This window comes from Mobula hypostoma, chromosome 7 (genome assembly GCF_963921235.1).
Source record: "Mobula hypostoma chromosome 7, sMobHyp1.1, whole genome shotgun sequence".
NCBI classification, from domain to species: Eukaryota; Metazoa; Chordata; class Chondrichthyes; order Myliobatiformes; family Myliobatidae; genus Mobula; species Mobula hypostoma.
In genome coordinates this window covers 63,871,898-63,887,770 of record NC_086103.1, presented here as the reverse complement: position 1 = coordinate 63,887,770, position 15,873 = coordinate 63,871,898, and positions in this window count along the sequence as shown.

Here is a 15,873-nt window from a genome sequence, read left to right as displayed (position 1 = left end):
CTTTTCATTGCTACAATCAGGGAGAAGGTACAGGAGCCTGAAGACAAACATTCTGAGTTGTAGAAACAGCTTCTTGCCCTCCACCTTCAGATTTTTGAATTGACCAAGAACCCATGGACACTACCTGATTTTTGTTCCCTTTGTGCACTACATATTTGATTTTGTATATTTCTTATTGTAATTTATAATAATTTTGATGTATTGTGCAGTACTCATGCTGCCAAACAACAAATTTCACAACATATGTCAGTGAAAATAAATTTGATTCTGATTTTGAAAGCTGCTCAAAATATCCCAAATACAGTCTTATCAATGCCTTATAAAACCTTAGCATTACATCCTTGTTTTTAGTTTTACTCCTCTCAAAATAAATGCTGAATTTGCATTTGCCTTCCTTACTACCTTCTTATCAATGGGCCAAGACTCGATGGGCCAAATGGCCTAATTCTGCTCCTATATCTTATGATCTTTTTGTACAGGTTCACCTTTAGGAGTTCCTGTCCCAAGTTCCTATGCACCTCCAATTTCTGAATTTGCTCCCCAGTTAAAAAATAGTCTATGACTTTATTCCTTCTATCAAAGTGCATGATCATGCATTCCCCTGCACTGTATTCATCTGCACCTTCTTTGCCCATTCTTATAATCTGTCCAAGTCCTTCTGCAAAGATCTGCTTCCTCAACACTACCTGTTTTGTATCATCTTTACTTATCTTTGTAAAACTTGCCTAGAAAACCATAAAATAGAAAGACTGTCAAGGATATTATAGTTACTACTAATGATGCTGCAAAATTGATGTTAGTATAACCAGCATTTTTTGCATAGATTATGAGTCTAGCTCACAAAGAGAGATTCAATCAGGCATTATACACCAGCAAGACGGGAAGATGGGATGAATAATTAAGCTCTGAGTTTATATGCTGTAAATGCAAGTTGCAGTTACAAGTGCAAGTTGGTGAGAAAAGATAAACTCCTACTTCAGGGTTCTGATCATTGTCCATTTGCTTTTATCAAAATGGTATGTAACACACCCTAACATTAGAGGTACATTTGCATTTGAAGAATTTGGTGAGGTATTGAATCTCCAGGCCCCAGGTATTTCATTGCATACCTGACCAATCAGAATATTATGAAGAAAATCAGAAATGTCTGCAGTTACCAAGGACTGCCAAGAATGGTGAATGCATTGGGTAAACATTTTTATAACTAAGGAGCATCCCCCGAGATTATCCCTGGGATTCCGCTGAGCTAGCTCTCTCCCTCTGACCTGCCACCTCCCCCCCACCCACGAAGCCAGATACTGCCAGGGCAATTCCCCACCTCCACCAGCCAACACCACCCCGCACTGCCAGATGCTGGACCACAAAAGGCCAACATCACCAGCCCCTTCACACTAATGCTTCTGCCACAGTTATAGTGCAATTGTTATTAATGCTAGTTGGCAGTATCTTTGATAGCAGGCATTCAAAGGGGCAAGGAGAGATCAGGGAGGCACCCACAAAGTTATTTTTGAGGGAGGTACTGAGGGTAGGAATTAGAGGAGAAAAGGAGGACAGGAGGTTGACAGCGCTGAAGCACGGAGTCCGACAGGACACATTTTGGAGGCATCAAGACATTGCCTGAAATTTGAAGACTGGCTTTAATGAGGTGGTGAGATCAGGTTGGTTATAATTAACCTTGCAGACTTCTCACAGGCCAACACTGTTGTTGCAGGACTAAACAATGATGGGCAAACCCATGGCAACATGACCCAACTTCCTCCAAAGTGCCCTAAAAGGTGCATTATACAGGAAATGATGTCATCACCAAAAGTTGCACAATTTTCAAGCATGACTCATGACAGGAAGCAGTAGCTCAAGTTTCTTTGCAATAATAGACTTAGAAATGGTCTTTATCACAATTCTGTCTTGGAAAAGTTGATTATCAATTGCAATAGTACAAAAAGACCGCATTATAGAAATGGATTTCCTGGTTTGTGTGATGAAATCCAATTGTAAACCACTGCTACAGTCTAGAAACTTTATCTTAAGCATATACAAGAATATACTGCAGATATATGACACAGAGTTGCCCTTGATTGTCTCTTCTCATCTTTCACCTGAACTGACTCAAGTCCACTTAACCTTGGGAGATGCAAGAAACAGGGGGGGAAGCTGGAGGAAAAAAACAATAGATTCCTTCTGTAGTTTTTTTGCTCACTTAACTTTAGTTTGCATTAATGTATACTGCATTAATTTTAGTTAAACTGAAGTAATTTCAACTCAACTGATCTCCATGTTAATGGAAAATTAATTGATTAATAGATGTAAACCAATTAAAGGCCATGTAATTTATTTATTGAGATTCAGTGAGGAATAGGTTCTTCCAGCCCTTCAAGCTGCTCTGCCCAGCAAACCTCAGTTTAGCCCCAGCATAATCATGGGACAATTTACAATGATTTACTAACTGGTACGTTTTTGGACTGTGGGTTGAAAGCTGGAGTACCTAGAGGAAGCCCACGCAGTCACAGGGAGAACGTGCAAATTCCTTACAGGCAGCAGCGAAGATTGAGCAGGGGTCACTTGTACTGTAAAGCATTGTACTAACAACTATGCTAAGAGTGTCATGGTAGTGTAGTGGTTAGCACAACGCTTTACAGTACCAGCGACCTGTATTGAATTCTTGCTGCTGCCTGTAAGGAATCTATATGTTCGCCCTGTAACCACTTGGCTTTCCTCCAGGTGCTCTGGTTTCCTCCCACAGTCCAAAGACATACCAGTTGGTAGGTTAATTGGTCATTGTAATTTGTCCTGTGATTAGGCTAGGGTTAAGTCAGGGGTTGCTGGGCGATACGGTTCAAAGATCCAAAAGGGCCGGCCTGTATCTCAATAAATAAATAAAATAAAGTTTACTAAAGACATCCACATAATGTTAATCTTTCTCAGTGGATTATTATTGGTGTGAATTTACTGTTAATTGTCAATTCTTTCATTGGCTGGTAGATCATCAATCCTTTATAGATTGCTCATGGTTATATAGATGGTAGTTCATGAATTTGTTACTGAGAATCATACTGAGCTATATAGCCATAACTGTTCAAGATGCAACTGATTCCTAAAGACACCAGAAATGGGACGCAAGGTTACCGATGAGAAAAAAGGACTGAGTTTTGCTCTGTTTTAAGTATCTTCACAACATCTGCTAGAAATGCCTATACAATGACATGTGTGACTGAAACACTGACCATCATGATAACGTGTAATGACTTGTGTAACAAATAAAACAAAGGAATAAATTAACTACAGGAAAGAACTAATGTCTATTATTACATAGGTAAACAGGTTGTCCTTGGGAAGTTGTGAAAGCAAGTAAATCGTGATGTGGGGAGGAAATTGGCCAGGACAAAGATGTACAGGCCAGATGTCCAAAACTATTAATATGTATGAAGTGCAATTCTGACATAAGCATCTAAAATAGAAAGCTTGAGTTTTTCAGAGTTTGTTGTGTACATGGAGAGAGAAAAGGAACCTGAATGTTAATGTATGATTGGACAGCTATGCTGTAAGAATACAGCCTGCATTATAACCTCATCTGCATCATGAATTTCTTACTCAGAAGAAATATTTACTTGTCATTATTTTGTCAGGATCTGGGTGTCATCAGTGACCAGCATTTATTGTCTATCTCTAACTGCACTTAAGAGATGGTGGTGTAGGATCCTGACAGGCTGATGAGGAGAGTATGTTTTTTTTCTTGTGGGAGTATCCAGAACTCGAACTAAAACACATTTATTATAGTTACGGAACATTTCTTTTTTCAGATGCTTGTGAATCTTTGAAGCTTTCTTCCTCAATGTGATGGAAGTAGTCTTAAATTGTTATAAGGCAGAGGGAGATAAATTCTTGATAAGATTGCAAGTTGAGAGGGAAGGTGAGAAAAGATATGTTTAAAGGCTGCAGCAGTAAAAGTAGTGGGGACTGATTTGCTGAATGTGGATGCTGATAAACCAAAGAAGAGTACAAAGGAAGCTCTGTCATGTTCTAAGAGGAAAGAGAAGGATAAGGGTAAATGTACAAGAAATGGCAGATTCAATTGAGAATCCAGTTAAGCATTATGAAGGGAATCATCAAAGAGATTGTGACAGAGGCAAAAAAGCTGGCATCACTTTCCACATCATTGCTTCCCATCAGTCAATCTTTATCCTCAATCGTGGACTTCTCTCCAATGTTTGCCATCTTCAATATTTCTATGAAACCTCCTGTCAGTAATCTCCAACAGGTCTAAAAAGGCTACATTTCGCTAATCTTTTCACATAATTTAATCCTTTGCAATTAGAGATCACCTCTTCTTAGCAATTTTCCAGGAGCAAAGAAATGTTTTCTGTAAGCTACTGAATAAAATAAGACAGAAAACTCAAGTTATGGTGTTATCAGTATCCTTAAGAGTTATGTATTTCAGCCTTATTAGCTTTCGTAGTGTTGCTTCAAGATGACAAGAGTTGATTGCTGCCAAGCCAAGAAATTTTGAGACAATTTCAATTTCATCATAAATTATTTAACTACAGTCCTGAAGCATTTATGTTATCTTATGACTTTTTTCTTGTTCCTACCTTTGATCCTTCTTTTACGAAAGTTGTTTCAATGGAACACAGTATATTACTTCTCTGTCGAGGAGCAGTGCTATAGATAGCCTACTCCTTTGGGAGCATACATTTTAACTGCTCTCAGAAAATACAAATGAAGTCATAGTTTAAATGTTCTTTACCTGGATGTGTTTCAACACCAGCTTTGCTAGGTAGGTTAATTTCCACATTCCAGTTTGAAAGTTAACTTCCATAAGGTAATCAGCACTATCATTTTTTTTAATTTAGTTGAATAAATTTGCCTGGTTTAGATGGATTCATCCATGCATTTCACTATAGTTTTGTTTGTTCATGCACCATGGTGATTAGATGCTGTATTAATATCTGGATTAAAAATTAATTATGAATGAATGAATGAATTTATTTCGGTCAGTACAAACATAACAAAAAGCATCATTTTCAATAATGCTTTCATAATGATGATTTCATAGGACAAAATTACAACAAAAAACATAGATATTATTTAAAACAGACTGAAAGGGTGTAGGCTGAAGCTACAGTTTTTTACCTGTCAATCAGAATGGTCTTTTAATCAATTTCTGTTAACAATATTTTGAGAAGTCTGTAGCTAACCATTCAAATCTTGGCAAATCTTCAATGTATTAAATTGCAAGTACAATTTATGAAACTGTAATGCCGGGTATCAAACAACACATCAATTTTCTGGCATCAGTGGGTAAACTAATATCCGAAATGATTACATTAAATGAAGAATCATCTCAACTGGAATATTATGAAGAGATGTCACAATAGTTGATCATCTCCCAAAATATAAAGAATAATAATGAGTCCACCTCAAAATGATATTTGATAGTACATTTATGATGTATGAACAATTTAATTACTTATTGTTAGGAAGGTTAGAGCAGAATATCTAACATTATCAGTTTTGGACCAATGAGGAATTCTGCAGGAACTCTGTAGTCTGATAATTGCAATCCATGAGCAACTATGAAGAACGCAAATATTCAACAATACTCCTGACATATATAACAATTAGTATTTATATGATTACAACAAGCAATACCGTTAATATACAGAGATTCATCTGCAAATAGGAACATGGAACCAGTCAACCATTGGAATAAATCTTTCAGAATAGGAAACTGAAAAAGTGATAGGTGTTTTTGCAAAATCAAAAAGAAAAAGAGAATTGGTGAGCTGAAAAGTTTCTCACCAATCTCAAGAAGAATGTTAAAGGTGTGATCTGATTAAAAGGAAATAAGTTATTGAATAATGTTAATGTTATGCTTACATGTAAAACAAATTTGCTTTACATGTAAAACAAACAGTGCTGATTTTAGATGTCTATGCCTGAAAAAAGTTAATTGCTAAAAGTGTTCCAAGATTAAACAAGATTGATATTACTTAGTCACTTACACATATTGATGCAATTACAAAGAAGGCACAACAGTTGCTATATTTCATTAGGTGTTCAAGGAGATTTGGTATGTCACAAAGGACTCTAGCAAATTTATACAGGTGCACTGTGGGGAGCACTCTGACTGGTTGCATCACTGTCTGGTATGGCACAGGATCAGAAAAAAGCTGCAGAAAGTTGCAAACTCAGCCAGTTCCATCATGGGCACTCATCTCCCCAGAATCAAGGACATCTTCAAAAGGTGATGCTTCAAAATGGTTGCATCCATCATGAAGGACCTTCATCACCAAGGACATGTCCTCTTCTTATTGTTATCATCAAGGAGAAGATACAGGAATATGAAGACACACATGCAGCATTTTAGAAACTCTTCATCCCCTTTGTCTTCAGATTTCTAATTTTTAAATACTTTTATTAATTATTATTGAAAATCGACAAAAAACACATTAAAGTAATCAAATCAACATACCAATATGTACAATAAGAGTTAAGCTATCAAATAACTGATTAACCAAGCTAAACAATATACCAATAATAGTAAGAAAAAACAAAATGTTAAAACTATTATTTGGAAAAAAGAAAGAAGGAAAAAAGAACCCCTACTAACTAAAACAAAAAAAACCCTACTAACCAAAAAAGAATAAGAAAATAAAACCCATTGGGAGCACAACCCCGGAGCTATACGCCATACAAGCTTCCATAAAAGAAAAACATCAATCCGCCAACCAAATCCAATTACACAAGAATCAGAAGGGGACCATCTTAATTAACGCAAATCAAATGATAGTAGCGGGCAAAAGAACCCTACCTTTTCTCAAAGTCAAATCGAGGATCAAAAGTTTGACTTCTAATTTTCTCCAAACTAAGACATAACATCACCTGAGAGAACCATTGTATCAAAGTGGGAGCAGAGGCATCTTTCCATTTCAGTAAAATAGCCCTCCTGGCCAATAATGTGACAAATGCAATTACATGTTGGTCTGATATAAAAATACCATGAATATATTAAGGAATTATACCAAATAAAACTGTCAATTTATTAGGTTGTAAATTAATTTTTAAAGCTTTAGAAATGATAAAGAAAACAGATTTCCAAATCTGTTTCAATACGCAACACGACCAAAACATATGTGTCAATATAGCCATCTCAGTTTTACATCTATCACACTGACTATCAACGTTAGGAAATATTTTAGACAGTCTCTCCTTTGTCAAATAGTAATAATGTCAATTTTAAATTGAATTAAAGAGTGACTGGCACAGATTGAAGAAGAGTTAACCAACTTCAAAATTCGCAACCAATCCTCTGTCATCAAGGTCATGTTAAGCTCTCTTTCCCAATCTTGCTTAATCTTAAGTAAAGGATAATTATACAGTTGTAATAGTAAATTATCAATTTTCCCAATAAAACCTTTCACTAAAGGATTCATTTTTAAAATAATGCTTAACAGGTCAGAATCTTGTATATATGGAAAATTACTTAAATATTCTTGTAAGAAATGTCTGACCTGAAGATATTGCAAGAAATGTGAGTACGAGAGAGAATATTTAGTTACTAATTTCTCAAAAGACATCAATCGACCTTCTTGAAACAGGTCCATGAAGGAATAAACTCCTTTATTCCTCCAAAGAGAAAAGGTAGGATCACCAAGTGAAGGATTAAATAAATAGTTTTGATAAATTAAACTAAGAAGGTTAAATTTTTTAAGATTAAAAAAAATTACGAAACTGGTCCCAAATTCATAATGACTGCTTAATCATAGGATATAAATTTAGAATAGAAATTTTGGCCAGTTGTACAGGTAAAGAGGCTCCTAATAACGAAGTTAAGTAAAATTGTTTCACAGCTTTCAATTCCAAATCAACCCAAGGTGGTCGTTCATTTTTATCAGTCCAATATAACCAATAATACACATAATATATATTAACTGCCCAATAATACATTCTTAATTTAGGCAGAGCAAGACCTCCATCCTTTTTTGATTTTTGTAAATGATATTTTCCAATTCTTGGTCTTTTATTATTCCAAACAAAAGATGAAATAATAGAATCAACCTGATCAAAAAACTTTTTAGTTTAAAAAAATAGGAATATTTTGAAATACATATAAACATTTTGATAAAATCATAATTTTAACTGCATGAATTCGGTCAGCTAACGAAAGTGTAGGTGGATTCCATCTACAAAAAATCCACTAAGGGAACCAAATTAGCTCTATAGAGATCTCCATAATTTTTAGTGATGATAATACCTAAATATTTGAAAGAGTCCATAATTTTAAAAGGAATGTCATCATATATAGAAGCAGAATCATTTAGAGAAAATAATTCACTTGTATGCAGGTTTAATTTATATCCTGAAAACTTTCCAAATTCATTTAATAATTTCCATAAACTAGGAATGGATTCTTCAGGATTCAAAACATAAACTAAGAGATCATCAGCATAAAGGGAAATCTTATGAATAGTCCCATTTATGGAAATTCCTTGAATATCTTTAGCTTCATGAAGCGCAATAGCCAAAGGTTCTAACGTCGACTTAAAAAACAGGGGACTTAACGGACATCCTTGTCTCATAACCCGCAAAAGTCGAAAAAAAAGAGATCTGCAATTATTAGTAATAACAGTGGCAATAGGGCTTTTATATATCATTCTAATCCACTATTAAAATTAGTACCAAAGATGAATTTCTCTAAAACATTAAATAAGTATTTCCATTCAACTCTATCAAATGCTGTTTCAGCATCAAGGGAAATAACACATTGGGGAGTCTTAGAAAGGGATGAGTATATAACATTTAACAGTCTCCGAGTATTAGAGAACGAATAATGGCCTTTTATAAAACCTGTTTGGTCCTGAGAAATAATTTTAGCTAGAATATTCTCTAGTCGATTAGCCATTATTTTTGAAAGAATTTTAGCATCCACAGTTAATAATGAAATAGGTCTATATGAAGCACAATCAGTAGGGTCTTTATCTATCTTAAGAATTAAAGAGATAGAAGCTTCATAAAATGTGGGAGATAACTCTCCCAACAAAAAAGGATCTTTGAGCATTTCCAACACATATGGAGAAAGCAATTCTTCAAAATTTTTTATAAAATCCTACAGAAAAACCATCCAATCCAGGAGCTTTACCAGATTGCATTGAAAGAATAGCTTTCTGAATTTCTTTTTCAGTAATAGGAGTATCAAGAGTTTGTTGATCTTCAACAGATATTCTAGGAAAATCAAACTTTTGTAAAAAGGCATTCATTTTAGAAGGATCAGCTAGAAACTGAGATTTATAGAGTTCACTATAAAAGTCTTGAAAAATTTTATTAATGTCTTCATAATTACAAGCTAAACTACCATCTCCCTTATGAATTTTTAAAATTTGTCTTTTACCCAGCTGCCTTTAATTGGGATGCTAATAGCTTATTATTTTTATCTCCAAATGTATAAAATTGACTTTTTAATTTAAGCAAATTTCTTTCAATAGGATAAGTTAATAGTAAATTATTTTGTGATTGAAGTTCAACCCTTTGTTTAAATAAATCAATGTTAGGAGAGACTGCATAAATATTATCAGATAGTGGATATTTCAGCTCGCTTGGAACAAGCTCAACACAGGATAATCGATTTGGAAGCAAGATCTTGTCGGAATAACGTTCGAATTGTTGGACTGAAGGAAGGATCTGAGAGTGGGAATTTATTGGACTATTTTGCTAATTTGTTTCAATCACTGTTTCTGGATATTCTACCTCAGCCTCCCGTTATTGAAAGAGCACATAGAATTTTCACTTCAAAATCTCAAGATTCAGCTAAATCACGTGCAATTCTGGTCAGTTTTCTTCGTTTTAAAGTTAAAGACCAACTCATAAAATGTGCAGGGAAACAGAGTTTTTAAACTTAACGGTTCCGAGATTCATTTTTATTAAGACTATCTACAGGAAGTTATGGAACAGCGGATCAATTTGTTCCAGCTATGAAGATAGCCCCTGCTAAGGGATTATTCCCATCACTTTGCCATCCAGCCCGGTTAAAGTTATTTCCTAAAGATTCAACTCCATGTGTTTTTTTGGATCCCCACGTGGCATTGGACTATGTTAATTCTATTTTGGAGGTGGCCTAAATGGTATTAGGTCTACTGAAAAATTTTCCGAAAGAAAGCAGGCCTTGAAGACTTCTGATATATTGAAGATATCCTTTGATCAACAGACTATTTAAAGAAAATGTGAACTTCTTGATTTGACTGAGCGAATTAACACAACGGACAGATTGTTAACTGGTTTGATTATCTGTTTTTATTCTTCCTTTTCTTCATTAATTAAGTGATAGCTTTTATAGTTTATATTGACTTTTTCTTTTCTATATATATATAGCGAGGAGTGCTTAGTAAATAGATAATTAGTTTTAGTTTTTCTGTCAAAAACAGTGCTTTTTCATCAGGCAGTAAATCAAAGGGATAATAGCGCCGATTTTTTTCATTAGAGATTATATTTAGGTTTAATTTTATTGCTTTGATGTCTCTGGAGATTGCTTTTGCATTCCCTAGTTTATTTTTAATGATTAAGTATAAACATCTTTTTTTTCTCTGTAGGGCTTTCTTATCTTACAGCCGTGTGGTTTTTTTTTGTAAAGGGAAGGGGGGGATTAAGAAAAACTTTTAAAATAGCTATTTAAATTGAGCAGCTCTCAGAGATCTGTTTCTTTTTTCTTTTTCTATGGGGACGCATTCCGGCTTATTTCTTCTTTTTGCCGGATTTCTATCTTTTGAGATGGTGGGAGGATTGGGGGTAGTTTTGAATTATAGCTCTTATTGTAGGATTAATTTTATTTTTCTCAGTTTTTTTCTCTTCTTGTATTTTTTCTCATTACAGAGTTTCGGAGCATGCGTGTTTTCTTTATGGTTATACTCATCACCACCATTTTTGATTAGCTCGCGTTGGTATATGTGTACTTTCATGTTAAAAAATAATATCTTATGGCAGTTAAACAGATAAATGTTACTAGTTGAAACGTATGTGGCTGAAATCACCCTACTAAGCGAAAGAAGACTTTTAAAATTATTAATAGATTCCAGCCCAATATAATTTTTGCTCAAGAAACGCATATCAGAACGGGCGATCAAAATAGATTTTTTAAAACGTGGAAGGGCCTTCAATATCATGCCACTTGTCAAAATAAAACAAAGAGGGTATTTATTTTTATTAAATCAAATATTTTATTTATCCAAGAAGATATCGTGTCAGATATTAATGGTAGATTTTTAATTGTCAAAGGAAAAATTTGTGATAGAAAAATTGTCCTGGTTAATCTATATGGACCTAATGTAGAAGATCCTTTTTTAAAAAATGTATTTGGTTTATTGCCAGATTTAAATGAATATATGTTGTTAATGGGTGGTGATTTTAACTGTTGTTTAAATCCCTTGATTGACAAGAGTTCAACCAATCAGCGACTTCCAAGTTGTTCAGCATCACTTATTAACTCTTTTTTAATTAATTATGGTTAGAACGAAATCTGGAAAAATTTACATCCTAATGATAGAGATTATTCTTTTTATTCACATGTTCATAAAAAATATTCGAGGATTGATTATTTTATAGCTGATTTCTGATTTTTGTCCAAAGTCCAGAAATGTGAATATGACTCTATCGCTGTTTCGGATCATGCGCCTTTAAGCTTAATTTTAGAATTGAATGATGTCGATATTGTAAACTTGCCTTGGCGTTTTCCAGAAAATTTATTACAAAGTTCGGACTTTGTCAAATTTATTGAGACTCAGATAAAAGATTTTTTTCTTTTTAATAATACGGGAGATGTGTCAAAATTGATTATATGGGATACACTTAAAGCATATTTGTGAGGTCAGATAATCTCCTATTTGGCTAAGCTTAAGAAACAGACAAAAGTAGAGTTATATAAGATTTCAAAACAAATTAAAGACTTGGGTCATCAGATTTCTGAATGGACAATGACCCCTCTACACATTACCTCACTATTTCCTCACAGTTTTTTCTCTCTTTTTACACTACCTATTCTATATATATATAAAATTATTATAATTTATAGCTTTTTATTATTGTGTATTGCACTGTACAGTGGTGGCAAAACAAATTTCATGACATATGCCAGTGATATTAAACCTGATTCTGACTCTGACTATCTTTACAATTATAAATATGTTCAATTTATAATGAGGTAAATTTTAATAGCCACAAAGTTATTTTGTCAAAAAAAACTAAAGCTGGTGACATAGAAGCTTATGTTCATCACAAACAATTTAAATAGTTACAATGACATCATTTACTTCAATACTTTGGGTTGATAATGCTTCCATTGAATTACCTATCTCCAGTGGAAGTCACAACTAAGTGTCCAAACACTCTGCTGGGACAAACTAATTGACACAGATATCCTAAAAACTTCTGAAGACAGGGAACCAGACACCAGAGTACCCGTGGTTTTAATATTTGGTTGATGCACATGCCAATGACTCATGGTCACCATTTTGAAAATCATATCTCTTAGTCTGTGGGCCAGCCTGTGCTCCATAGACAGTGCAAAGGCATGCTTTTAACTTCAATTTACTGCTTGCAATTTACAATCCATATTGAGAACTGGAAACTGGTTCTTGTTGAGAAGGAATTTAACTTTTATCAATGGTGTAAAGTTTATCACAGCCTATGTCATCATTCATAATGCATCCACCAAGAAGGTACAACCATTCCCTTCCTGAACAGTTCTGTGGGAGTATCTTTACTAGAAAAGCCACCACTTTCTGCAGATCAATAAGTTCTGACATTGCCAGGTCCCGGAGTGAATGAATAATGAATGACTGCATGAATAAGTTAGTCTTTAAGCACAAATGTCATACCAAATTATCAGCTCGTCTACCCTCAGAACCTCTACAATGTAGATTAATCCAAAACTCTGGCCCCTCTATTTAGGACTTTGACCGAGAATAAGAGGCAGTGAGTTACCAAATGAGTGCCTGCATTGTAGGTAGTGGATTATTGGCTCACACCATCCACAATCAATCCTTAATGATTCCCTAGCAATGTTTAAAGTTTGTTCCTTAGCCAGAATTCGTCCTTGAACAGCATCAGAGGAACAAATCATTTAGCTCCCTATCAATTGAAAACATCAGCCTATGTAAAGAATATGCCCCATTTCTCCATGTATGATAAACACCATAATACAGAAAGTACTTCATTTACAATCCACTGTTCATCATGGCCTAAGGTTATGAAAGGATTTTATTTGGTCTGAGAGAGGAACAGAATATATTAGAAATAGACAATAGGTTAATTGGTATATTCTTTCTAGAAGCTTGAGGTCTCGTCCACAGCATTTCTCTACGTATTTCAGATTTTCAACAATAATTTTATTTCTTCATTGCAAAGCTCATTGATAACCTTCATTAATATCTGGAAAGACTTGTTCTTAACTGAGTCAACTACACAGCTGCATTTTCTGCTGGAACCACAATAATTTAGAATTCAGCTGACCACAATCAGTAAGCTTGTAACTGGCACTTAGCACTGATAAATCTATGCCTCTCATTTTAATGATAGTCTCACAGAACTATTTTATCATGGGTGCATATGCCCAAAGCTAGAGAAAAAAGAAAGAGCTACTGTACATTTTAGCAAAATTAATTAAAAGAGTTAATCCATAGGCAAGGATATAAAATAATGTGAATTAAAACATTACTAATATAAAAACAATCTGTAAGAACATAGCAAAGCTGTAATGTTCTTTTCCTGGGAATATCATGTTCTGAAGTTAATAATGGACGAAACTGTTCTCAATTTCAGTAACTCTGCAGATCTTGCAACAAATTCAAAGGCAGGGAGTTTGTTTTCATTAGTCCTGAGTTATGGGCCTTACATGATTAAACTACATCTCTTTGATAAGAAGCAAAGTAAGTGTATAAACCAACCATTACTAGGTTTACCAACACTAACTACCCTTTTGTTGCTTTTAGTTTAAACTCACTGGGCCCAGTTTGGAGAGTGGCTAGCACCAGTTCAAACAAGTTGGTGCTGATTAATTCCAGTTTGAATCTATTAGTGGAGGTCATTGGACGCGTCTTTGAAACTTTCTCAAGGCAATGACTGCACATGAGTGAGACCAGGCACCCTGAAATTCTGTCTCATTCTATAAGGAGGAGGGAAGGAAAGAGCGATGGTAGGAGAGGAGAGTTGTCATGGTCAAGATGATGTGCGAAGACCAAAGGACATGGACTGTGGTAGGACCAGTGACAAACGTTAATAAAGTTCTCTTCAAATTCCATCTTCACAAAGTGTTGTAAAAGTTTAATTCATTAGGGCATGCAGTACACCCATCAATTAGCTCCCAAAAATGTATAGGTTTGGAGGTTATTCAGCCACTGTAAATTGCCCCTGCTCTGTAAATGGGCTGTAGAATCAAGAGGAGAGTTGATGGGTATGTGGGGAGTATACGTTAAGGTAGAGTTAATGTAAAAGTGGAGGTTCAACGGTTAACTCAGTGAGCTGAAGGTCCTCATGCTGTGCCATATCAATAAGTTTAATACCTTCCACTAGCCTCTGTCCTAAAATTCATATCCCCCTCCAACACACTGCTGCCACTCCCAACTTCACACCATCCGTCCAGCAGCTTGCACACATTGCCCAGCCATCCATCCATGGTAGTTTAATCACTCAAACACATCTATTGCTCTTGCTGAAGAAGATGGTGTATAGCTGATGCCTCAACAATAAAATATTGAGAGACAAGTGTGAGTAACATTCCACAACCCCTCACCTCAACTCCCTGTCACTAACCAGCATCCAAACCTCTCCACAGAGAATGTGCTTGACCTTTTTGAAGTATCTATGACAGAGAATGTGATCAGCAGTGGTACTAACAGGATTGACGACAACGGTGAACTCACAGTGACACAAATATGGAAAACACTAGAATCAGTAAAGGTGCCTACCAAGCCACCAATTCTCATAAAAGTCTATCTGATTTTCTGATGTCTTCAGGGAAGGAAATTTGTTGTCTTTACTTGGTCAGATCTGAATGTGACTCCATGCCACAGCAATGCAATTACCTTTTTGTTCTCCCCCAAAATGACCTAGTTGGCCATTCTGTTCAGATGGACAATAAATGCTGGTCTTGGCCTGGCATTTACATCCAATGACTTCATTAATAAAAAAAGTACCGATTCCTCCTTCTGAAATTCAACTTCACACTCATTCCACAACTAGCTTGCAATTGTTGATGAAGTTAATGGAATTGAAGCTGTTCAGTTCTATCCCCTCCCGTTATATTGAATATTTTCAAATAGACAAGAAGTCGAAGTTGGTCAGGACACAGCAGAGGAGCAAGAGAATGAAGATTAAATGCCCTCACCCCATCTCTATAACCCTCACAGCCAGCAGCTTAGATAAGGTCAATATCAATTCAGGTTTTCCTTATGATATGTGATGTGGAAGTAAATGGCCTAAAGCCAGGTACAGAGTAGAATATTTCTTAGGAAGATTGCTAGTACGAGTCAGATCACCCTGACAATCAACAGCCCTCCAAATCAGTCAGCAGCTAAGCTGCAAGTAACCTGTGAACCCTAAGTAATACACATGGAGTGTGAGTGAGGTGAGGACTTACATACTACTACTGTGAGCAATTTTCAGAGGTGATATCACTTTCCATAAGCATGCATGTTGCTTAAACCATTCCTCCTATATTCAAACAGGGCATCATTGTCTACTCTTCAAGTGGATAATTATTGGGATGTTCTGTGAAAAAATTTAAAAGTTATGGATTATCTAGATCAGCCACTAGTAAGTGTCATGGTCCAGTCCATAAAGTCCGTATTCCGGTTCACGGTCCGGTCCATCGACCCTTGCTCCAGGTTTTCC